At 40.7% G+C, this 27,448-nt stretch overlaps 1 protein-coding gene across 1 annotated transcript in view; it reads right to left on the bottom strand.

Moving 5' to 3' along the window:
• Positions 1-14,694, bottom strand: part of LOC124804663 — a 52,850-nt gene extending 38,156 nt beyond the window's left edge. Inside the window, exon 1 of the mRNA XM_047264903.1 lies at positions 14,651-14,694. The gene's annotated coding sequence lies outside the window, so the exon portion shown is untranslated. The remainder of the gene's footprint in view (positions 1-14,650) is intronic.
• Positions 14,695-27,448: the final 12,754 nt, after the last annotated feature.

The raw sequence follows: 27,448 nt of genomic DNA on the forward strand, positions 1-27,448 counted from the left end.
GATAAAGGTCGGATTGAAGCCTATCGCGAATGCGGTTTATAGTATCGCGACATTGCTGCTCGCGTTGGTCGAGATCCAGTGACTGTCAGCAGAATACGGAATCGGTGGGTTCAGGAGAGTAATACGGAACACCGTGCTGGATCCCAACGGCCTCGTATCACTAGCATTCGAGATGAAGACATCTTATCCGCGTGGCTGTAACGGATCGTGCAGCCACGTCTCGATCCCTGAGTCAACAGATGGGGACGTTTGCAAGACAACAACCATCTGCACGGACAGTTCGACGACGTTTGCAGCAGCATGGACTATCAGCTCGGAGACCATGGTTGCGGTTAACCTTGACGCTGCATCACAGACAGGAGCGCCTGCGATGGTGTACTCAACGCAGTACCTGGATTCACGAATGGCAAAATGTCATTTTTTCGGATGAATCCAGGTACTGTTTACAGCATCATGATGGTCGCATCCGTGTTTGGCGACATCGCGGTGAACGCACATTGGAAGCGTGTATTCGTCATCGCCATACTGGCGCCAGCGTGACGATACGGGATACCATTGGTTACACGTCTCGGTCACCTCTTGCTCGCATTGACGGCACTTTGAACAGTGGACGTTTCATTTCAGATGTATTACGACCCGTGGCTCTACCCTTCATTCGATCCTTGCGAAACCCTACATTTCAGCAGGATAATGCAGGACGGCATGTTGCAGGTCCTGTACGGGCCTTTCTGGATACGGAAAATGTTCGACTGCACATTGTCCAGATCTCCCACCAACTGAAAACGTCTGGTCAATGGTGGCCGAGCAACTGGCTCGTCACAATACGCTAGTTACTGCTGTTGATGAACTGTGGTATCTTGTTGAAGTTGTATGGGCAGCTGTACCTGTACACGCCTTCCAAGCTCTGTTTGACTTAATTTCCAGGCGTATCATGGCCGTTATTACGGCCAGAGGTGTTTGTTCTGGGCACTGATTTCTCAGGATCTATGCACCCAAATTGCGTGAAAGTGTAATCACATGTCAGTTCTAGTATAATATATTTGTCCAATATTTCTTCTTGGTGTAGCAATTTTAATGGCCAGTATTGTATATAGATATCGTTCTTGTGAAACACACTTATTCACACGAAGTAATTAGTGCTATCCATAGGGGATTTCAATTGATTTCAGGTTTCTAGATTTCCAGAAGGCTATTGACAGCGTTTCTCAGAAACCACTTCTAATTAAACTGCGTGCCTATGGAATATCGTCTCAGTTGTGCGAATGGATTCGTGATTACCTGTCAGAAGGGTTTCAGTTCGTAGTAATAGACGGAACGTTATCGAATAAGGCGGAAGTAATGTCTGACATTCCCCAAGGAACTGTTATACATAGAACCTATTCCGTTCATATTAGGTATAAACGATTTAGGAAACAATGTGAGAAGCCTTCTTAGATTGTTTTAGACGATACTGTTATTTACCATACAGTAAAGTCGTCAGAAGATGAAAACCAATTGAAAAATGATTTAGACAAGATATTTGTATGGTGCGAAAAGTGGCAATTGACTCTAAATAATGAAAAATATGAGGTCATCTACATGAGTAGGCCTACTAAAAGGAATCCACCAAAATTCCGCTTACGCGATAAATTACACAAATCTATTGGCTCTATCTTCAACTAAATACCTTATCATTAAAATTACGAGCAACTTAAATTAGAACTACCACAAACTCCACCACTGCCGGTCCCAAGTCCGGGGCCTCATTTCACAAGTGATGAGGAAGGAGGAGGGGGAGGAGTAACACCTCGTTAAAAAAACCTGGGTCCATCTGGCTCCGGATGGTAGCACCCTGTAATTGCCCCTGCCTAGGGTTACTAGGTGAAACCTGGTCAACGGTCTCAAAGGCGGAAGAGGAAGTTCAGATTCCCAACGGCGGAGAGAGCGGAAGAACTACCTCCAGGACTCACAATCTTGGTTGTACATTTTGTGGCCTTTGGGCCACACCCAAAATAACTTTCATCAATCATGGAAGTGTGTGATGTAAACTTTTTACCCCAGGTGGACGATCCACCGTACGCCAGTACGTCAGCAGACATTCGGATTCTGGGGAGTCTGCAACATTGCACAAAGACAAGTCGGAGTGTCTTGGAATCTCATCCAAATTTCAATATAGGCAATCAACGTACCTAGCAACTTTCAATGCAAACTCATTGTTGAAAACCGGAAAACTAAAACATCTAACAGATACGCTAAAGAACCACAACATACTCATAACAGCCATTCAAGAAACACGATACACGGATACAGATACCTTCGATTCCGAAGGTTTTAGGATATACAAAGGGAAAGTGGGACCGAGAGTAATGAAAAATGTACCACATCTTGGGACAGCCTTTATAATCAACAAACAAATCTTGAACTCAATAGTTGGCTTTGATTCCCAATCAGAAAGAATCTCAAGTCTTACATTCACAAGCACAAACAAAATCTACACAATTATCAATGCACATGCCCCTATAAACGAGGATAACAGGAAAAACAAAGAAAAAGTGGAGGCCTTTTGGAATCATCTAGATGACATTATTCAGAAAATTCCAGATAAAAACATCATCATTCTTCTTGGAGATTTTAATGCACAGATTGGTAAAGAAAAAAGATATAAGAAAATAGTTGGAAACTATCCTGCACACAAGAGAACAAACAGAAATGGTGTGAGACTAATAGAACTTTGCCAAGCACACAATTTAATTCTTAAATCCACAGTTTTCAAGAAACTACCACGAAGACAAAAGACATGGGTATCCCCAAATCCTAGCCTTGGGGAATTTCAACTTGATCATGTGGCAATCAAGAAGATTTATAGCAAAGAAATCATGAACGTTAGGGTACTCAGGGGTGCAAACTTGGATTCAGACCATTACCTTTCTAAAATTAAGTTCAAAGTCATCCCAAACAGGAAACGCAGCATGAAACAAATTAGGGGTCGGAAGTATGGCACAGAAAAGATATTAAAATGAGATGAATTCACAAAAGCAACAGAAACCATTCAGACACAAAGCTGGGGGGATATCAAGGAAAACCTCATTACTACAGCTGAACGGATAGCACCTAACAAAAAAAGTAAAAAACATGCCTGGTGGTCGCTGGAATGTGATGCCCTCATTGAAACAAGAAAACAGGCATGGCAAAATTGGCAATCACAGAAAACAGAAGAAAGTAGACTGAATTTCATTACAGTTAGAAAACTGATAGATAAAAATATAAAAAGGATTAAGAAGACACATGAAAACAAAACTCTCCTCCAAATTGATGAAGAATTTGCTAAAAACAACACAAGGAGCTTTTACAGAACTTTCAAACAAAGGTTATCAAGATACAAAACACCCACCCCCCAATTTCGAGATGTAAATGGGACCATCGCTCACAACAACACGGAAAACTGCAAAATACTAGCAGGCTACTTTGAGAAACTCTTGAATTGTGAACCCATCCTTGAAAAATTTGAATCCATTCCAAACAACCGTGAGACATCGGATTCAGAACCACCGACGACTGAAGAACTACAGAAGGTCATTTCAGAACTTAAAAACAACAAGGCGTCCGGAGAAAATCAAATAGTGGCCGAACTATGGAAAAAGGCTGACAAAAATGCAGTTACATCCCTAAAGTGTGTTTTCGATCAAATCTGGAAAGAAGAAGAGATCCCCGCAGAATGGAGAACAGCTCTCATCCACCCTATCCACAAGAAAGGTTTGAAGACAGACCTCAACAATTACAGAGGAATATCACTGCTGGATATAATGTACAAGATTCTTTCTAAAGTCCTTTTGAACAGGGCAGAGCCGCAAATGGATCCGCAAATCGGGGAATACCAGGGAGGTTTTAGAAAGGGTAGATCATGTTCGCAACAAATACTAAACCTCAAAAACATTATGGCATACCAAAAATCAAGGGCAAAGACATACGTAATCTCCTTCATTGATTTCAAAAAAGCCAATGATTCGATTGATAGAGAATCTCTGTTATCAGTACTGGAAGAAATGGGTTTGGATAAGAAAACAACTAAAATTATAAAAGCGACCCTTACAAATACATTTTCGAAAGTTAAATTTATGGGCGAACTATCGGAACCCTTTGAAATAAAAACGGGAGTGCGACAGGGCGATGGGCTCTCACCGTTGCTGTTCAATTGTGCGCTTGAGAAAGTAGTCAGAGAATGGAACACAAATATTAAGAGTGGTATAAGACTGGGTTGCAAAAAGAAGAACCTTAAAGTAAATTGCATTGCTTTTGCAGATGATATGACCCTGTTTGCTGAAACAATGGAAGAAGCACGAGAGCAAATCCTTGAACTGAAGAAACAAGCAGCTAAAATTGGTCTTCACATCTCCTCTGAAAAAACTAAGATATTGACAAACATCAAGCACTCCTGTAAATACCTCAAAGTTCAAGAACAGAAGATTGAAATAGTAAAAGAATTCAAATACCTCGGAGAATGGATTACTTGGAATTCTGGGGAAAGCAGAGCAATGGAATCCAGAAAAAATAAACTTGAATTGGTCTTCCAACTAACAAAAAATACATACAACAAAAAATCCCTTTCATGGGGGTCCAAAATTACACATTACAAGACAGTGATTAAGCCAGAAGCACTGTATGCAGCAGAAACACTTAACATGAATTTCAAAGGCCAAATGCAGAAACTTGAGGTAAAGGAAAGAAAAATTTTAAGAACAATCATTGGGCCAAAATTTCAAGACAATAAGATTATATACATCAAAAATGAAACTCTCTACAAGAAAACTGAAAAACTTTCAGATTCTATGCGAAAAAGGAGAATAAGTTTTTATGGTCACCTTCTCAGAATGAATTCCAACAGATTAACTAAACAAATCTTTGACTTCTTCCGTAACCGAAAAACGAAGCCCAGCTGGTTTAAAGAAACTGAGAAAGACCTAGTGGACTTAAATATTTCAGAAAATTCACTTATTGATCGAACTGCTAAATTAATTACTAAAGATGAAAACATAAGGTTCCAAGACAAATCCACACAAAAGTCCAAATCCTTCATCTCGGAAGAAGAGGGGAGAAGAAGATCAGAAAGAATGAAGAAATACTGGGCCCTAAGAAAAGAACAACGCACAAAGAAATGATTGATCCATCGTACCCCAAAGAGGGTGAAACTAAAGACGAAGAAAAGAACTACCACACAGCTAAAGTTGTGGGAAAGGACTAACTGAAGACTGTGCTTTATTGGTACAACATTTAAAAGGTGCAACAGGTCTGGTAAAGGGACTGCTTACATTACCCTTGTCCCTCCTCTTCTGAAGTACTGCTGTGCGGTATGAGATTTTTACTAGATAGGACTGACTGCGGACACCTATAAAGTTCAAAGAAAGGACAGCACGTTTTGTATTGTGAAACTGGAGAGAGTTTCACGGGGCTGGGGTGACAACGACCAAAACAACGCCGTTTTCCTTTGCGGCGATACTTTTTCACGAAATTTCGAACACCATCTTTCTCCTTCGAATCCGAAAACGTTTTGTTGACCCTCACCTACGCAGGGAGAAATTATCGTCGTAATAAAGTAAGAAACATCAGAACAAGCATGGAAAGATTTAAGTGCTCTTTTATCCCGCGCACTGTTCGAGTGTGCGGCGATAAAGAAATAGCATGAAGGTAGTTCGATGAGCCCACTGCTAGGTACTTAAATGTGAACTGCAGAGTAGGCATGTGGACGTATTCAGAAATGAGGATTCAGAAACTGAAACTTACTGAGGGATTAAAATTCGATACCTGTCTGCACGTTGCTTTTCATCTTATCAGCTGAGCTGTTCATTCGCAACTCACTAATTTTTCTCACAGTTTCAATTCTGCCACTGCCTTCCTCCTATGGTCCAAGCTAGTGCAAGCGCACACCCCTCTCCAGAATGATAAATTCACTCTGGGAACTTCCAGTGGGGTGTGGCTAAGATATTCATCAGTGACATTATTCCGTCCCAGACTACTAGTCCAGAACGTATGAAAGTGTGATTTTTGAAGTCTGGAAAGGCAGAGGTTGACTTGTAACTTACGGCTGGATCGTAAGTCATGCCTGGATGATTCAGTAAGAGCATCACAAGCGTCAGGTAAGATTCCGGGTTTGACTCCTTGTCCGGAAGACAACTTTAATTTCCCAGCAGATTTCGAAACAACGCTTCACTGGAGAGTGAAAAGTTCATTCTTGAAGTCCACATTATTAAGAATATTTTGTCTGCTAGTTCAGTGTTGTTCAAATTAGTGCACAATTTTCAGAACGAATACGTTCTAAGTTACACAGAGAAGAACCAACATAGGTGCGTATGAAGGCTCAATGCTGTCACAAGCTTGAAATGTCCACTGACATTTCCACTCTATGATACTGTCAAATAGGCTATAAGAAAATTCTTTGAGATAGAACGAAACCGCGCGTTGCTACGACACTGGGACAAGACACTGCTCTGATTCAGCTTGTTTTCCTATGTAACTTATCAGAATGGTGAGACGTTTCCATGAAAAGGACAGTGGCTGATTCCCTTCCGTACTCTCGCCTGAAAGACGAGGTACTGCTCTGTTTCCAGTGACTTCTTTGCTGTGGGGATCTTAAATTTGAACTTTCATTTTGCTTCAGTAGCGAGTGACAGTATGAAGAAGAACGCTCCAACAGTAACGAAATCCTAGACACAGAATGGAATATATACCGCAAGGATAGGATAAACGCCAATGGTGGAGGAGTATTTATAGCAGTAAAGAATTCAATAATATCCAGTGAAGTTATTAGCGAATGCGAATGTGAAATAATCTGGGTTAAGTATCAAAGGTGGGTCAGATATGATAGTCGGATGCTTCTATAGACCACCTGCATCAGCAACCGTAGTAGTTGAGCGCCTCAGAGAGAACCTGCAGAACGTCGTGAAGAAGTTTCGTGATCATACTATTGTAACAGGGGGAGACTTCAATCTACCAGGTATAGAATGGGATAGTCACACAATCAGAACTGGAGCCAGGGACAGAGACTCTTGTGACATTATCCTGACTGCCTTGTCCGAGAATTACTTCGAGCAGATAGTTAGAGAACCAACTCGTGAAGCTAACGTTTTAGACCTCGTAGCAACAAATAGACCGGAACTTTTCTACTCCGTGAATGTAGAAGAGGGTATCAGTGATCATAAGTCAGTGGTTGCATCAATGACTACAAGTGTAATAAGAAATGACAAGAAAGGAAGGAAAATATATTTGCTTAACAAGAGTGATAGGGCACAAATCGCAGAATATCTGAGTGACCACCATCAAACGTTCATTTCTGAGGAAGAGGATGTGGAACAAAAATGGAAAAAATTCAGAAACATCGTCCAGTACGCCTTAGATAAGTTCGTACCGACTAAGGTCCAAAGCGAGGGGAAAGATCCACCGTAGTATAACAATCATGTACGAAAGGTACTACGGAAACAAAGAAAGCTTCATCATAGGTTTAAGAGTAGTCGAATCATAGCTGATAAGGAAAAGCTGAACGAAGCGAAAAAGAGCGTAAAGAGAGCAATGAGAGAAGAATTCAACGAATTCGAACATAAAACATTGGCAAACAATCTAAACAAGAACCCTAAAAAGTTTTGGTCATATGTAAAATCGGTAAGCGGATCTAAATCCCCTATTCAGTCACTCGTTGACCACGATGGCACCGAAACAGAGGACGACCGAAGAAAGGCAGAAATACTGAATTCAGTGTTCCGAAACTGTTTCACTGCGGAAAATCGTAACACGGTCCCTGACTTCAGCCGTCGCACGGACGCCAAAATGGAAAATATTGAAATAAACGATATCGGAATTGAAAAACAACTGCTATCACTTAGTAGCGGAAAAGCATCCGGACCAGACGAGATACCCTTAAGATTCTACAGTGATTATGCTAAAGAACTTGCCCCCTTTCTATCAGCAATTTATCGTAGATCGCTGGAAGAACGTAAAGTACCTAGCGACTGGAAGAAAGCGCAGGTCGTTCCCATTTTCAAGAAGGGTCATAAATCAGATGCGAATAATTATAGGCCTATTTCGCTTACGTCAATCTGTTGTAGAATAATGGAACATGTTTTGTGTTCTCGTATTATGACGTTCTTAGATAATACAAATCTCCTTCATCATAACCAACATGGATTCCGCAAACAGAGATCATGTGAAACTCAGCTCGCCCTATTTGCCCAAGAAATTCACAGTGCCGTAGACACTGGCGAGCAGATTGATGCCGTATTCCTGGACTTCAGGAAGGCATTTGATACGGTTCCGCACTTACGTTTAGTGAAAAAAATACGAGCTTACGGAATATCGGACCAGGTTTGTGATTGGATTCAGGATTTCCTAGAAGAAAGAACACAACATGTCATTCTTAACGGTTCAAAATCTGCAGATGTAGAGGTAATTTCGGGAGTACCGCAGGGAAGCGTGATAGGACCTTTATTGTTTACAATATACATAAATGACTTAGTTGACAACATCGGTAGCTCCGTGAGGCTATTTGCAGATGACACGGTTGTCTACAAGAAAGTAGCAACATCAGAAGACTCGTACGTACTCCAGGAGGACCTGCAGAGGATTAATGCATGGTGCGACAGCTGGCAGCTTTCCCTAAACGTAGATAAATGTAATATAATGCGCATACATAGGGGCAGAAATCCATTCCAGTACGATTATGCCATAGGTGGTAAATCATTGGAAGCGGTAACGACCGTAAAATACTTAGGAGTTACTATCCGGAGCGATCTGAAGTGGAATGATCACATAAAACAAATAGTGGGAAAAGCAGGCGCCAGGTTGAGATTCATAGGAAGAATTCTAAGAAAATGTGACTCATCGACGAAAGAAGTAGCTTACAAAACGCTTGTTCGTCCGATTCTTGAGTATTACTCATCAGTATGGGACCCTTACCAGGTTGGATTAATAGAAGAGATAGACATGATCCAGCGAAAAGCAGCGCGATTCGTCATGGGGACATTTAGTCAGCGCGAGAGCGTTACGGAGATGCTGAACAAGCTCCAGTGGCGGACACTTCAAGAAAGGCGTTACGCAATACGGAGAGGTTTATTATCGAAATTACGAGAGAGCACATTCCGGGAAGAGATGGGCAACATATTACTACCGCCCACATATATCTCGCGTAATGATCACAACGAAAAGATCCGAGAAATTAGAGCAAATACGGAGACTTACAAGCAGTCGTTCTTCCCACGCACAATTCGTGAATGGAACAGGGAAGGGGGGATCAGATAGTGGTACAATAAGTACCCTCCGCCACACACCGTAAGGTGGCTCGCGGAGTATAGATGTAGATGTAGATGTAGATAAAGTTCTTGTCCGCAGCTCGTGATCGTGCGGTAGCTTTCTCGCTTCCCACGCCCGGGTTCCCGGGTTCGATTCCCGGCGGGGTCAGGGATTTTCTCCGCCTCGTGATGACTGGGTGTTGTGTGATATCCTCAGGTTAGTTAGGTTTAAGTAGTTCTAAGTTCTAGGGGACTGATGACCATAGATGTTGAGTCCCATAGTGCTCAGAGCCATTTGAACCAATAAAGAATCAAGAATCAAGATAGAGAAACAACATTCTATCGAAGGGAGGACGAATCATAGAGCAGGTTATTCTGAACATCTAAATCTAACGAGCTGAATGGCTTTAAGCTCATATATGCTTCACAAGATTAAACGACGACCACTTGCTGACCGGTTTCATTTCCGTATGTTTTCATAGGAGCGGAAGCTTTTACAGCTGCATTTCTGTGTTCTTGCCGTACAGGCGCAAGGTGTCAACAATTTAATAAGAATAAGCACAGGCCATGCAATACACAACAGCTTATATGTAAAGCTGATGCAATACGTATTTGCATGAACGACAGTAAAGGCCAATAATAAACACCTATTTTTGGAATAGCTTAAGCAACTGCAATTGAAATGCGAAAGCAACTGACTACTACAAATGAAAAATTTGGTTCCTGGAGCATGGCAGAATATTGTTCGAGTCAAAAATTGATAAATAGGTAGCAAACACTGTGGGAAATCTTACGAAGAAAATGTATCTCGTGGCTGACTAGACATCTTAAGCCGTCGGCACACGGGACGCGTTTATTGACGTGATTTTGCACTCTCTCCAGCGGTGGTTGTCGCATGTATTTGACTCGCAAACCATACAGTTAGTTCACAAAAATGGAAGTGTGTAGAATTCCTGCGTTAGCTCTGTTAAAATGAACATTTCCTTTCCTGACCGTATGGTACTACCGTTGTTCTCTCTGTGGCACATATAAATAAAAACTTTAACGTCCGTGAACATGTAATTAGATAAAAATGGAAGATCCATGTCCACTCAGGAAAGCCGTCAGCTTCACCAAATCACTGTCATTCCTGACCGAGAGCGCACTTCTATTCACACAACATCAAATATTACAGAAATTATTTCTAGTGGTTTCATGTGAAACTCTCACAACGTTTCGGGAAACACGAAGGTGAAAAAACAAATAAATAAATAAAATTCGACCTACCGGGACGAGAACCCTCATCCGATTTCATTTTATTAGCTTTTTATTTACTACGGTGTGCTGCAAGTCGTCTCTAAACATCTCTCTTTAGCTTTAATTTTGTTCCCGAAATGTTATTGAGAATTGTATAACAAATCATAATTAGAACGACATGTTTTCATGAAACTAAAATGGGTCATTGTCTTAAAAGGGCTTATTCTCATTACATACGAGTTGAGAATAAGTAAATGTGAAAATTCTTTAACTACCAATATGACATTTCCGGTCATTCTGTTACAACAAATCGTATCAAGAACGATACGTCGTCGACACTTCAGCGTGCTGGTGACTAGAAACAGCATATATTCGTAGGGTGTAACGTGTATCGAATATGAGCTTCATCTGAACACGACAGGTATAGTATGACGTCTTGCTTTCTGCTCGTGACAAGGGGGCGTTCTTGCTTACTGTTGGTTCTACTTTACATGTGACACTGCCGAAATACCGCAGAACTTGTTTTGTGTTTCACGTTACGAAGTGGCATCTCAACCAGAAATAGCAGGAAGTGACGTCAAAAAACAAGTAGAGCTTCGCGTCAACGTTACCTAACTTTTCCCGTGTGTCGACAGCTTTTAGGGATAGGTTCAACCCTCTAGTTATAGAGGACTTTCTTCTTAAACGCACAAGGAAGGCTCTGCTTAAGTGAGTGTGAGTGGCGTTTGACGTTTGCTTTGTATGATTATGAGAGAAGGGAGGGAATGAACTTCAGTGCCAGCACGCAGCCTATGCCTCTCGAACAGCACCAAGGGGTACGCCAAGCTTGAAGTCTTCACTGCTACGTTTATCCACAGTACAGTTTGTGGACGACTTAAACCAAACGCCGGAAACCAATATTCTCTGACGAGATTACGTGTTAAATCCTGAATCGCTTTTACTAGCAGAGTCAAATATCAGTTTCCAATAGCTGTTTCGCACGAATGGCCTCTGAAAATCAGCTCTTTCGGTTTAAAAGTTACTCAGAACGATGAGTGTTTATCTTCAAAAAATGGCTCTGAGCGCTATGGGACTTAAAATCTGAGGTCATCAGTCCCCTATAACTTAGAACTACTTAAACCTAACTAACCTAAGGACATCACACACATCCATGCCCGAGGCAGCATTCGAACCTGCGACCGTAGCGGTCTCGCGGTTCCAGACTGTAGCGCCTAGAACCGCACGGCCACTCCGGCCGGCGCGTTTATCTTCAGGATAATTTCTTGCTCAGAGCGATATTTCGTCATTCCCTTCGATGGAGACGAAGTCGCTGCGTTTAATCAAAAACGGTAAGCGTTTACATGGGAGCGAATTTTGATTGTGGGAGAGATAATCCTGCGGCAAATATTGCATTTGTGACATCTGTATTGGAGTATTTATATGACCACCCAGAAGCGGTACTGGACACTGATTTACGAAAAAAGGATTTGCGAACAGCGTCTGAACATGTAAATCGACAGCGCCAAGAGTCGTGACCCAGTGATGTGGTGCTGAGAGATTTCGAATTTAACCGAGAGCACTGACGCTAAGGCATGTATGCGGAAACTTAACGTACAGCCTCTTCTCTCTATGCTGGCCAAATATGGTGGGGACAATTTTCATACAGAACTATAGGTTCTGCGGCGTGCGTTAGCGACCTCTGCTACGGAAGTGGGAAATATGAAAGTGTCATAAACCAGCGGAAAAATGCTCCTATCGGAGCACAAAAAAGGCGAACACGTTCCTGTTCATTTAAAAGATTGTGACTGAAAAGTGGGGTACCAGCTGCCTCTTTCTACCATCCTCAGCGTCTTAAAAAGTTTTCCCAAAAATTTTGGTATTCCAACTTGTACGCGCTGTTTTTAACATCCGACTCTGCTCTCACTTCCACAAGCTTCCCTAGCTGTAACTTGCTCATACCCACTAGTCCAGCGCTGTAAGTCTCTCATACCCACCCATCACTACTTTCCCAGTCCCTCTCACTCATTCAGCTCAACTCGTTATCTCTTTGTGTCACTGTCCCCTGCATCACAGTCATAGTCTCCTTCGTTGTTCCTACTGCTACAGTTTCCTCTCACTGTAGCTGTTTCCCTCTTGCTCTCTCTTACTACTAAAATCTCGTTCATTCCTTGCTTCCCGCTGCTGCTGTCTCTTCTCATTGTCACTATCTTCCTGTTCCTCGTTGTCACTGTTATTCCTCTCCCATTGGCACTGTCTCCTTCACTTTTTTTCCTAGCGCTATTCTCTCACTGTCAACTGCGTCCTACTGCCACTGCGTCCCTTTATTTCTTTCACACAGCGATTGCCTCCTTCGCTCTTTCTCTACCACAACCACTGTCTATTATCATCCAGTATGCTACATCCGCGCACCTAACCGAATCAGCGGCGCCCTGCCGTCGATCAGCCCGGCCGCACCTGCGCGGTGGTCGGCCTTAGCTTCACGTCGCGGCCGCCGGAGGTTCTTGGCGTTATCTCCGGCTGAAGACGTCGCGCCATTCAATAGTTCCTGCCTGAAGCTCCCTCTATGGCCACAAGATATAACGGGAGCACAGACCTGACGATGACCACTCGCTCTTGCTCGCTAGCTGTGTTAATATCGAAGTGTTATTGTATAGATCTTATACGACAACCTTGGGCTTAGAACTTAGTTACGATTTGGATTGCACTGTGGATTTGTGACTTGTATTGTGAACCTAATTACGTAGCTACTTGCTATGAGAGCAGTAGTCGGTGCCTGCTTCAGTATGGAGAAGAAAGGTAAGTAATCTTCCTGATCGCTGGCGCCTCACTTTGAGACTAATCTTTTCTCGGCCATCAGATCTTGCGTCACACCCCGGTCACGTCCTGTTACCAATTCCAACTTACGTTTGCCACTCCAGGTAGACATAAAGCAGTACACATTACTTTCCCGTCTCTTTTCCACTGCCTGTTCCTCCCTCAACATTAAAAAGCGCGAATGCGTTCGCGTGCCAGAGCTTTCGGAAATTTTTTTATAGAAACAGAGCAATGTGGAATGAAACAGTTGGTACCCAACTCTCTTGTAGTAAACATGAGCATATTCGCCTTTCCTGTGTTCCGACAGGAACATTTTCCACTGGTTCCCTTCTTTTCCCTGATACAGCACGGCATGTCACTCATATGGAAGAACTCCATGAATCAGTAAAATTTTGATAGCTTACTTATGTGAAATAGAAATAACGCAAAACTATATAATCTTACAGCTCAGACCGGATTTTATGTGCACAATAATTTTGCATGTACTTCAGTACTACATCATCATAGGGTTCTCAGAACACTTCTGACGATAACGGGGACACTGTACAGAATATTTCTCCGTGGTACGTCACTTTATAAACTACGTTCCCCCCCCCCCCCACCCCCACCGGATTGTACGTGCGTATTTTATGTATCAAGTAGGGTAACTTTGAACCTCTGTATCTCAGAAAAGAAACAGTTTTAGAAGCTGCTCGAGATAGGGAACTCAGGATTATATCGTAAAAATTTTATCCATTCGCTGCGCATACCTGTCTTTGAATCCTCGGCGAGGTTTTGGTACCCAAAAACCATGTTTTTCGTGTTTTTCTCGGGAACTGCCTATGAACTGCCTATGAACTAAACAATGCTTCCATAAGCCCCATATGATGCACCAGAAACCACAACTAACGCATAAATTTCAGCCATTTGCTGTGCATAGCCATCTTTGAATCCTCGGCGCGGTTATGGTACGCGAAAATCATGTTTTCGGGTTTTCTCAGGAATCGCCTATGAACTAAATAAAGCCTCCATAAGCCTCATAAGGCGCAGCGGAGACCACGTCTAATGCAAAAGAGAATCAACCGATTTGCTCCATTCCCCTAAACTGGAGAAGAAGACTGTTACACTCAAAATTGAACCGTGTACTGTAGGATACTTTCGGTAAGACGAGTATACAAGTGGTCCCTAGCACAAGCGCTATCCAGAACGCTCGATCCTACCTTTCTGGCACCAAGAGAATTCGAGCTATGAGCCGCCGAAAATCTCATTTTTATGCGTGGCGTTTTGGAACATATAAGGAGCAATGCTGTCGCATGCGTACCGATTATTTGTGCACTATTCCGGGAAGCTGGTAGAGTGCATGAGGCAGACAGTGGCAGACAAATACTTACTTTTAGTGATTCTGCGTTGTTCTGTGCTTGACAGGGTGCGAGGGTTCTCTTTTATACAGTAGTATTCAAGGTCGGTGTGATGCTCCACATGTGCGGCGCACGTAGACAAACAGTCAAAACAAGGCCAAGCGTTTTGCAGCTGTTTCACAGACACCGTTACACACCGGACAAAGCCGCTTCCGTTGTTTGCCTGGCTCACAGTCTTAAGGTTACCATATCTTCATGATCAAACACTGAGGGAATTCAGATAATGTGATTTATCTGACATATTTTTCATTTCCTTGAATCCGTTTTAGGATTTTTTTTACCTATAATTCTGTAGTAGTACTAAACATACGTTTCATTTCTCATGTCGTACACTACAAACAACAACGAGTTTGAAAGAGCTTATTCCGCTCATTCGCCCACTGAACATTTAGCAGAGAAAATATTCACTCTACAGCTGTTTTATGTACAGGTATGGCAAAATAGTACTGTACCACTTTCAGCAATTCAGTGCAAGCAACACTCATGTATTAGTACCATTACTCAGCGACACTTTTCCCTGTGAAACTTTTATTGCGGCGTGGCGGTTTAAAAATGAACCGTAAATGTTTGATCACTTTCTCTCGTCGTACTGTGCACTACAAAAGTTACACCTACCTCAGTACGGCGTCCGATCACCAGCCCGTTTCTCTGCATACGTAGATACTGTCCAGACGATGTTAAAAGCAGCGTTGAGGAAAAACACCGTCAAAACTGACGTTTGCAAAGTTCGCATAAACTCTGGTAGCAAGCTATCCTATAATATCTTACCACAAATTGGAGTACGATTGCTTCATCTCTTTAGAAAAAATGGCGGAATTCTGCGACGCGTTCTTTTATTTCTTTGGGTTCAAAATTAAACACTTGCCATCAGCCCGTATTTAATTAACGAATAATATCACTATCCTCAACTCACAGTTTATACAACCCAGTACACACGCAAGGCAGTCAGGAATGTACTAAGTCCAACCCAAATTATCGCGCGATTTACAGTTATTACTCTGTTACAATATACGAGTTTCATATTCGGTCCTTTTCCAGTGGATATCTAATAAAGAAATTGCTCGCCTAATATTCCATAGACGAATATGAAACATGCCACGCGGAATTTTACAAAGGCCGAAAGTTCACACGCGGTTCTCTTTCCAACAAAACAATCCAAAAACTTCCAAACTTCACAAAACTGTCCATAATTGCATATGCTATTATGGCCACACAATCTGTACGTGAGAAGCCAATTATTTCTACATTTTACGCATAATAAAGATGGAAGCGTTCAACATGACCTGCACGTCCGATAGCTGACTAGCGACTCACCCACTGCCGTTCTCTCAAGGGCCTATAACTACTTGCAATGCGCAGGAAATGCTTAACTCAGATTGGTTGTTCAAAATGACCAGCCAATCAAAACAATTCTTCGAGTTCTTTTTCGTGCTAAAACTGCCTTTTGCCAATCAACATACACAGATGCATTTATGTTACTTCATCATGCAAATATTAATAAAGTGTTCAACAAAACCAAATGAAAAGAAAACTAATCTTGAAATAACTTTAGAAAACTACTACTCTGCAAATGGCTATTCTGGCTGCCTTCTTACAAAAGCAAGCACCCTTGAACATACGTCGTCAGCAAGGTGGGGAAACTACATTTTTCATTGCAACTTGCTTGCTTAACACTTTCCCATGATACAGTTACATAATGTTTAACATACGATAATACTGAATCTTTACGTATGTCCCACGTATACACTCTCACTCACTCTCATTTATTCACACAACAAAACAAATAGTTATTAAATAAATATTAATCCTTTCTGAATTTTATGTTATGAGAATGAAAAATAGTGAACGTTTTCAATTATAAAAAATCTAAATAAATTGTTCTACCATTTCAGTACTAATTCCAAATGATACTAAAAGACAAACTGCTATGAATCCTAACTGACTTTTATCTTGTAAGAGTCTGAAAGTATGCCAGCTAGAAAGCTGAGATTTTTACATAATCTTCTTTTTAATAACAAAGATCAGTAAATTAACTTTTAACTAAACTGAATAATATTTAATATAGTTTATTTAGATTCTTAGGGGCTTGAATATTCTGTCGCTCGAATTGATGCAGGTACCGCTTCCCACGCCTAGGCTAGCGACAGGTGCGAAAGAGTCACACTGAGATCGGCTGTTTCTATCACCGCCAACGGCTCAAAGCTACGAGCCGTATTGCAAAGTAGTGCAATAAATGCAACTGCGTATTGACTCGAGACGTTACAGATGCTGTGTTCAACAACTAGTATGTTCTTAGAGCACTTATTTCATCAAGGAGTATAGGGTCATCAATAACGATATTAATACCTCTTAAATAAAACGTAGTTTTTTCGACTGCTTGCCACCCTAGCCCTTTATCCAGTGTTAACCACTGAAATACAGACATAACACTGTATTGAGTCATCCACTTATTAATATAATTATAACTAACAGTGTAAAAGTGTACATTTAACTTTCAAAGACGTTAACTAAATTTCCGTCGTCGTATTTACTAATACAGTGACGTAACAAAAGTCACGGGATACCTCTTAACTTGTGTTGGATCTCCTTTTGCTCGGCGTAATGGAGCAACTCGATGTGACATGGACTCAACATATCGTTGGAAGTCATCTGTAGAAATACTGAACCATGCTGCCTCTTAATTGCAAAAGTGTGTTCGGGTCAGGATTATCTGTACGAACTATCCTCTCTATTATGTCCCATAAATATTCGATGGAATTCATGTCGGGCGATCTGGGTGGCCAAATCATTCGCTCTAACTGTCCAGAATGGGCTTCAAACCAATAGCGAACAATTGTGGCCCGGTGACATGACGCATTGTCGTCCATAAACATTCCATCGTTGTTTAGCAACATGAAGCCCAAGGATGGCTGCAAATGGTCTCCAAGTAGCCGAAAATAACCGTTTTCTGTCAGTGATCGATTCAGTTGGACCAGATGACGCAATCTGTTCCTTGTAAGCAGAGTGACACCATTATGGAGCTACCACCACCTTGCACAGTGGCTTGTTAACAACTGTGTTTCATGGCTTCGTAGGCTCTTCGCCGCACTCGAATCCCACTATCAGCTCTTACCGACTGAATTTGGGACTCATCTGTTCAGGCCACGGTTTTGCAGTCATTTAGGGTCCAGTCGATATTGTCACGGGCCCAGGAGAGGCGCTGCAGCCGATGTCATGCTGCTAGCAAAGGCACTCGCCTCAATCGTTTGATGCCGTAGCCCATTAACGCCCAATTTCCCTGCACTGTCCTAATGGATAAGTTCGTCGTACGTCCCACATTGATTCCTGGGTTATTTCACGCAGTGATGCCTGTCTGTTAGCACTGACAACTCTATGCAAACGCCGCTGCTCTCGGTCGTTAAATGAAGGCCATCGGCCACTGTTTTGTCTGTGGTGACCGGTAAGGCTTGAACTTTGGTATTCTCGGTAGATTCTTGACACTGTGGATCTCGGAATATTGAATTCTCTAACGATTTCGGAAATGGAATGTGCCATGCATATCTAGCTCCAACTACCATTCCGCATTCAATGTCTGTTGATTCCTGTTGTGTGATCATAATCTCGTCTTAAACCTTTCCACCTGAGTAAAAATGTCAGATCCGCCAATGCACTGCCCTTTTGTACCCCGAGTACATGATACTACGGCCATCTGTGAAAATGCATTTCGCTATCCCATGATTTCTGTCACCTTATTGTAATTTCCTTTACGTTTTAAGGAAGAAAATTGTTTTCTGTCCATGCGTGCAAACTAGACACAGCGCTCTCTCAGAGTAGACTTCTACAACTACTTCATTGTCGCCTTCAATATGCAGAATTTGTTTCTGCAAAAAAACTCATTATATTGTGTACAAACTATAAGTAGCCTTCGGCCAATGGTTACGCTAAAACGCGCCTGATAGTTGCGGAACTTTTGGTTTGGATAAGAAATAACTTTTTAGAGCATCATACATCTCCAGTATCCACCCAATTGCAGGTGACAGTGACAAGCATTTTGTTTTACAGTGAGACAAAATACTGCCTTGTATTCTGTTCGCACAAACTCACAGAATTCCATTAACTTCTAAACTCCTACAACGTAGATTGAAAAATGTGAAGATACAAAGCGTATAAATGCTTCCACATCCAAATTCAGAAAATCACAGGCAGCTTTCCCAGCATTATGAAAAATATGGCAAGAACATACGATCACTCAATTCATTTTTCGGTCTTCTGTACAGTTTTCTTGATCCAGTCCGATTAAGACCACCAGCGTTTGCATTATCATTGTCCCCCCCCCCCCCCAAAAAAAAAGCAACTACCTTTCTTAACAGATTGTAATTATTAAGAACTACCAATGTTCATTAGGGAGAGACAGCAAATAAATAAGTTTAGTCCGCATACCACTTTCAGGATGGGCGAAAAACTCCAATACTAAAAGGAAAAAACTTTAGATTTCCATGATTACTGGCATCAGTACTGACACAAATCTAATGAACTGGTTCTAATATCGTTCTTAGTTCATTACGACAGTCAGGTGCAATTACTATGGTCACTATTGCCTCATATTTTGTCCTTTCACATGTGAAATTTGCCTCAATATTTCAGCCACTGAAAGTTTATTTGGTACATTTATTGGTGTAGTCCATGGAATTAAAGCTCCAGTGGTGTTTAATGGTGTGAAAAGAATGAGAAGCTTCTGCTGCAATTTTTGGATCAGTTTCAGTAGATAGAAACTTAATTGCACTTCGAGTTGCATCCTGTGCAGCTTTACTTTTCTTGAGTTTGGTTTTCACATTATGGTTTAATAAATCAGAATGCTCTCCACGCGAGATGCTCAAATAGCAGCTGGAACAAGAATAAGTTTTAAAGTCCTATATTAATACAAACCTATTTTACTTATTTATTTACTGTGCTGTATCACTATTAAATTATTTAGGTGCTAGACGTGTTGGCTATGTTGTTTATAATATTTTATGCACAAGATGCCACGGCACTGACAGTTCTAGTTATAAGGTATTGAGGTTTGTCCATCAAAATGAGAAAAATTCCATAACTAACAATCAGAAAACCGCATTAGCGCATACATATCCGTATATATTATATTGCAATATTCACAACGTAATGTGTATAATGGAATAGAAAAATAAGAAACAATACGATACACAGTAAATTATTCACTTGCATAGTGTGCATTCTGCATCTATGTCTGTTTGAACCTGCCACAGAAACAGAAATTTAGTTTTGTAGTAAACTTTAAACTTGCTCTTATAGTTATCTTTTGCCATCTTGATACCTATAACGATATAATGTATATCTTATAGCACAGCAGTCAGTCCAGCCTCCAGAATATGTAGGTCCACTGGAAACATTACTGTGAAGCTTCTCTTGTTTATCGAGTCTTCACAAAGGGAAGAGAAAACAAAGAGTAAGAGCATGTGGTGTTGTGAACTTCAAGCAGAATTCACGAAACGCTGTCTTCTGGAAATGTCCTGCAGCTAGGACGATTGTAGGGAAACAATATGAAAAGTTACCTGGCTAATGTGTTTTTTTATTATGTCAGTATATCATGCACAATAAAGTAAATAAAATATCATCTTTATCTGCAGAATAGTTACATTTTTAACACTGAGTCATGGTCTTTGAAAGTGTTATCTATTGTTATTGACTTAATGATTGATTTATTGATTCATTCTACAAATCTTTCCAGATTGTGGGGGACACAGAACAGACACACACACACACACACACACACACACACACACACACACACACACACACACACACATATATATATATATATATATATATATATATATATATAAGAATACAGTAATTATTTCAACAGATGGATGAATTTTAGCTTTATCCACAAAGACTCTTGCAGTAGCTGCATTGTCTTGTTTGGTCTTTTGTATCTCAAATGATCTAATAATTCTGCTACTGAATAGAGGCAATGATCCAATAAGAATGCCCTTAGGGTTTTACAAAAGAGTAAGAAAGCTGACGGAAGACTATTGTAAATTTGTATAACGATGTTTACTGCGGAGGTTTTATAGGCTGATGTCTTTATTGACTTTTGTCTTATATCATGTTCATGGATATTAAAATTTTCATTTACAACTTTTAAATTCTTACTAATATGTTTACAGATTTCTAGTATATACATACAGGGAAGAGGGAGAACTGATGACTTTTGAAAGAGGGTTTTGCAAGAAACTGTTTCTCAAGCATGTTGCATTGCTTTTACAGTTCTTTTTTGAGTTAAGAAGATGACTGAACTAGGTTGTGTATTACCCCAGAATATAATTCCGTACAGTAGGATGCTGTGGAATTGGGCAAAGTAGGCAGTTTGGACACTGCTATAACTTGCTTTGACAGAGAGTAAATGCAGACTGTAACATATTTTATTTAGTGTGTAAGACGTCGTGGTCTCCTGACCTTCCTTGCTTACATATTCCGCCCTCAGAATCATATTCCGCACATCAAGACGCTTCATTCGATTCCAAACTCGACATGATAAAGTCAATGTCGTATGAATTCATGTAAACAATATGCAAATAACAAGTAAGTGCACCGTGGTTGAAATACTCGAGGCTGGCATACACACATACATTCCAGACACTATGGTCACAGGAGCTTTTAGTTCGGGAGCGCAACCGCACGCCAGGAGGCCGGTCCCAACCTATCTACGTCGGCCAGTGACCACCCGTAGAGCAGACAGCGTTTGCCCGAGTGAAAGGACGACCATGTGTTCGGCTTAAAAGCAAATTCCGCTACATTGTGTGGGAGCGCCCAGCCTACGCATTCTTTACAACATAGCATGCAGTTTCAGAGATTTTCACAGGGAGACAGCAAACGCCAAACGCCGATGCTACAGATTTCCAGATTGGTCGCCTTAAACGAAACGTCATTCTCCCATTTTAGAAGAGCAATGCTGATTGGCAGACGATATTTCTGACAACTTGAGCTGAAGGAGTAATGGAAGAGACCGAAAGGTATACCCCTTCACGTCTGGCGTGGAGAGGGGCCGTTCCGTTGTCGGTCTTGGAGCGAGAACACGTAACGAGAGCGTGCGTGCTCGTACGTGTACTCAAAGAGTGAGGAACAAGTCTTTTCTCAGTACTTCACTGGGAGAGCACCTCTGTCGAGAGCGAATTGGAGTGCGACTCTACATTGAGTCCTTGCGATTAAGCGTTGTTCACTGTGTTGACCGCCACACTTATTGTCCTGTGTGAACGGACAGAGTTATAGTTAAACGCCTGCTAGTGAATTTTTGAGTGGCATCGCGGTGGACTGGTTATCTGACCGGTGTACCACGCCAATAGTTAGACTAGGGGCGAATAGGAGTCCTTGACTTCATCAAGGCATAGGGAGATTTTGATTGGCGAAGGTCAATCCAGATAGAACGAAAGTTATCTTATTTGTCAGCAGCGAGCGGCGCAGACAGCAGTCATGGCAGCTTATGGTATTGTGCGCTACAGCTCTTGCGAGCCCCATATTTCCTCCATAACAGTACACTTCACTGCATTTCACACACGACCGCCTCGACCGTACCTAGCAACGTTCTAACAAATAATTATTCAAGTTAAGTAGGCGCAGCTCTCAACCATTCTGATAAGTCAATAACAATCTTAAACTTTGTATAGAATTTTCATTAGCGAATTCTATCCTTGAGAGGTAACTTAACATTCCGAATAGAACCCAGAAATAACGTGTTCAGTTCATAACTAAAAGTGCCATTGTGATTTCTCAGAATTTTTGCAAAATAAATAATAATTTTCGTTAGTTTCATGTTTCTCTTATACTAACTAGCACTACTCCAGTACCCAAGTATCCCACTAGTTATGTAAGAAATTTTGTGAATTTTTGTGTCATTTCCTTACAGCGGACGACTCCAGAAGATATTTGTTGCTGAAAGTTTTTCAGGCATTTCTCTTTAGAACGTTAGGAGCGTCTGTTTGACTTCTGTAGTATTGTGGGGGTGGAAATTGCATCTTGCAGAAGCCACAGGGTAAAGAGTACATCTCAGATTAATCAGTTGCACAGAATGACAGAATAGCAACACCACGCTCACAAGTGTTCCATTAATTTTGTTTATGTGTGTGTGCCATTTGAGGTTATTTTGAAGCCAAGAGCCTAAAAACTTTGTTTCCAAAGAAGATGAAATTTGTTGGAGTTTATTGTCACACTGGTGCAGCACGCATCACCTTTTAAACAGAAGTTTAGTAATGTTGTTCTTTTGGTGTTTATCATAAGTTTATTTCCCATCTATTCAGCTGTTCTGTAGCCTTATTATTAAGAGCTGTTTGAAGCTGCCTTGCGGTATTTCCTGTAATTAGGATGCTTGTGTCATCTGCAAAGAAAGTTTTTTGTTTGGGACTCAATGTTCAGGTCTAGATCATTTATATACAGGAGAAAGAGGATTGGCCCAAGAATGGAACCCCGAGGGGCTCGTTTATTTAGAACTTCTGCATCTGAGAAGCATTTCCTGGTGTTTTCCTTCGTATTTTATTTGTATTTTTTGTTTCCAGTTCGTCAAGTATGAAGTGAATCATTTTAGTGCAGTGCCTCTAATGCCATTTACTTGGAGCTTATAAAACAGTATGTTGTGGTCCATTATGTCAAAGGCTTTACTTAAGTCTAAAAAATGCCAGTGGCTTTTTGTTTCTTGTCTGTTGCTTGCAGGGCATTTTCTAAAAAATCATAGATTGCACTGATTGTTGATTTATTTTTCTTGAATCCATGCTGATAATCAGTGAGAATTTTATTTTTCTCTAAGAATTTCATTAACCTGTTATACATTACTTTTTCTATGATATTACTAAGGCCTGATAATAATGAAACTGGTCTATAGCTTTCTATATTTGTTTTGTCTCCTTTCTTATGGGTAGGGACCACTTCAGCAATTTTTAAATTGTCTGGAAATGTGCCTGTCAGAAAAGGTGAATTTGCCATCTCTGCAAGAGGAAATAAAATATTTTTAATATATTGCTTTATGATGTAATCAGCACTACCATCAATCACTGATGACATTTTCATATGAGCTTGTGCAGCACTGATGATTTCATCTGGGGTTGTTCCACCAATGTAGAGTGAAAAGGAATATGAGTGCACTTTGTTTTCCTGTGTCTTTCTAGTATCTGTTTTGTCACTGACTTTTTAACTAATTGTGATCTCTGCAAAGTAACATTTAAAAGATTTGCGATGTGTTGGGTATCAGCTGTACTCTTGTTCTCATGGTTAAGAGTGATATTTTCCATTTTGTGGGACACTATTTGCTTCCGTCTATATGACTTTTCATACTGCTTGGCTTTTATTTGGTGATTCTGTTATGAACTTATCATTGGCCATTTTTTTTTGCCTGTCGTATCACTTTTCTGTAGATTTGAATGTATTCTTGTATGTAACTATTTAGAAGAGGGGGTATGTTATTGTTTTTCCTGTATTTGAGTAATTCTCTTTTCCTCGCACTTGATATTTTGATCCCTGTTGTTATCTATAGCTTTCCTTTTTTTAGTTGTGACTCTTATTTCTTGTCTTTTGAGTGTGAATGCAATTTCAAAGTAAATAGACTATTGCTCAGCGACGAATGGATTGTAATGGTCCAGGCTGCGAGAGAGATTACAGCGAGCGGACATTACCTAACCCCCTGAAAGCAGCGTGCGTGATTTCGTTACATTATTATTTATGTTTCCCATACGTGCTGTTGAATAAATTTGAGGGATAACGATTCAACGTCTCTGTTACTTTAGAGGATAATGCTGTTATTAACGTGCAGATTAGTTAAGCCAATAAGACAGCACTAAAACCTTTTCTCCTCTCCTTCTTCTATAATGCATATTGCGAAGATGGGCCATCTGGCAAAAAGCTGTCGGATTACATTACCGCTTTTCCGACACATTGGAGCTTCTACCCTGCAAGGCGTTTACACAGTGCAACTGACAACAAGAAAATTTATAATAAGAAAGCTTATTTACAATTATAATACTTATTAGCTTTTGTTTTAAAGGCGACACAATTTTTTGTCTGCAATAACACTATTATATTATGAATGATACTTTTTATGTAGATCCTCCCTTTGTCTGGTCACATACATGGTACGATAACTTAATCTGTTTCCAGCAAAATGAGCAGATTTCGATGCAACTGAGCACAAAGTCTTTAAGTATTTACTTCTTACAGTGAAGGACGTTATCCAAATATTACTGACTCAATTCTTAGGAATAACGTTTTGATACGTTTCACGTAACTAAGAGGAGATAGAATTTGAGTTTCTCCGCTTGACAATAAAAATGTAGTTAGTTTCATTTTAATTCCCTGCGTTAGTAGTTACTTATTTAAATATGGCAGCAGTTAATAGCTTATCTTGTCGATGTACCTGAATGAGCATCACAGTATGCCCTGCTGTCAAAATTCTTAGAGCGTTCGTTCCAAAAAAAGACTACAGATATGTTGCTTTATCCTCTGTATGCCTCGAAAAAAATCATGAAGATAAAATCAGAGAGGTTCGAGCCGACGTGGAGGCTTACCAGCAATCGTTCTTTACCCGAACCGGATGTGACTGGAAAACGGAAAAGAAGGGAAGTGAGAATGTTGCACGAAGTACCCTCCGCCACTCACGGTAAGGTGACTTGCGGAGTACTTATTTAGATGGAGACATAGCATGTGTATTTCTGTACTGAGATTGTATAACAACAAAGGTATACTTCTCCGATTGAGTCTGACACGTTTCCAGCTGCTGTTTGGAAGTTGTAAGGGTGGGTCGTTACAGAACGTATGCTGCAAATTATTACGGAGGAGAGGATAACAAACAAACGTAGAAAAAGCTGGAGTCATGACTGTCGGGCGAAAGGGTATCAGATGGACCAAAGAACTTATAATCTGGATTCCAAAAGTAATGAAAAGGCCGAGTTGACGACCTCATGGAAAGTGAGTGGATTACATTAGAAAAAATGCAGGTGGAACATAAGTGTGTACAGCAGATGACATTAACTATCGACAGGTCGAGAGTAAATCTTTATACTGCAGTGGATGTCAGATGGCTGATGGGTATGATAATGAAGATAATGATGATGTACATTTTTATAGTATAAGATTTGAGTAATAAACGGTGTACCTTCGGAAGTTTAGCCGAGTTTATTTCATTTAACTGCACAGTATTTTGACGGATCTACATCTGATCTGCATCTACATAGATACTCCGCAAGCCACCATATGGTGTATGCCGGAGGGTATCTACTCAGCAAACCACATTTAAGTGTCTGGCAGAGGGTTCATCGAACCACCTACACAATTCTCTATTATTCCAATCTCGTATAGCGCGCGGAAAAAACGATCACCTATATCTTGCGTACGAGCTCTGATTTCCCTTATTTTAGCATAGTGACCGTTTCTTCTTATGTAGGTCGGTATCAACAAAATATTTTCGCATTTGCAGGAAAAAGTTCGTGATTGGAATTTCGTGAGAAGATACCGTCGCAACGAAAAACGCCTGTGTCTGAGTGACGTCCACCCCAAATCCTGTATCATTTCAGTGACACTCTCTCCCCTATTTCGCGATAATACAAAACGTGCTGCCCTTCTTTGAAATTTTTCGATGTATTCGTCAATCCTATCTGAAAAGTTTCCCACACCGCGCTGGATTATTCTAAAAGAGGACGGACAAGCATAGTGTAGACAGTCTCCTTAGTAGATCTGTTACATTTTCTAAGCGCCCTGCCAATAAAACGCAGTCTTTGGTTAGCCTTCCTCACAACATTTTCTATGTGTTTCTTCCGATTTAAGTTCTTCGTAATTATAATTCCTAGGTATTTTGTTGAATTTACGGCCTTTACATTTTACTGATTTATCGTGTAACCGAAGTTTAACGGATTCATTTTAACACTCATGTGGATGAGCTCACACTTTTCGTTATTTGGAATCAGTTGCCAACTTTCGCACCATACAAATGTCTTTTCTAAATCGTTTTGCGATTTGTTTTGATCTTCTGATGACTTTGTTAATCGATAAAAAACACCGTCATGTGCAAACAGCCTAAGACGGCTGCTCATATTGTCTCCCAGTTCGTTTATATAGATAAGGAACAGTAAGATGCCTATAGCACTACCTGGGGAAACGCCAGAAATCACATCTGTTTTACTCGATGACTTTCCGTCAGTTACTACGAACTGTGACCTCTCTGACAGGAAATCACGAATCCAGTCACTTAACTGGGACGATATTCCATAAGCACGCAGTTTCACTACAGGCCGCTTATGTGGTACAGTGTCAAAAGCCTTCTGGAAATCTAGAAATACGGAATCAATTTGAAATCCCTTGTCAATAGCACTGAACGGTTCATGTGAGTAAAGAGCTACTTGTCTCTCACAAGAACGATGTTTTCTAAATCCGTGTTGACTGTCAATAGACCGTTCTCTTCGAGGTAATTAATAATTTGTAAATAATATATTTCAGCTATCAGTCGTCCTTTTGAAATTTTATGGGCAGATCTAGATTTCAGCTAGAAACTAGCCATTCTCAATGCACTATCATTTTTGATCAATGGATGTAATGCCTGTTGGTCGGACTTCATTCACAGTTCATTGAATTGAGTATTCAATGAACTGTGAATGAAGTCCGACCAACAGGCATTACATGCATTGATCAAAAATGATAGTGCATTGAGAATGGCTAGTTTCTAGCTGAAATCTAGATCTACCAACAAAATTTCAAAAGGACGACTGATAGCTGAAATCTGTTATTTACAAGTCAATA

This window comes from Schistocerca piceifrons, chromosome 7, assembly GCF_021461385.2.
Source record: "Schistocerca piceifrons isolate TAMUIC-IGC-003096 chromosome 7, iqSchPice1.1, whole genome shotgun sequence".
Classification (NCBI taxonomy): domain Eukaryota; kingdom Metazoa; phylum Arthropoda; class Insecta; order Orthoptera; family Acrididae; genus Schistocerca; species Schistocerca piceifrons.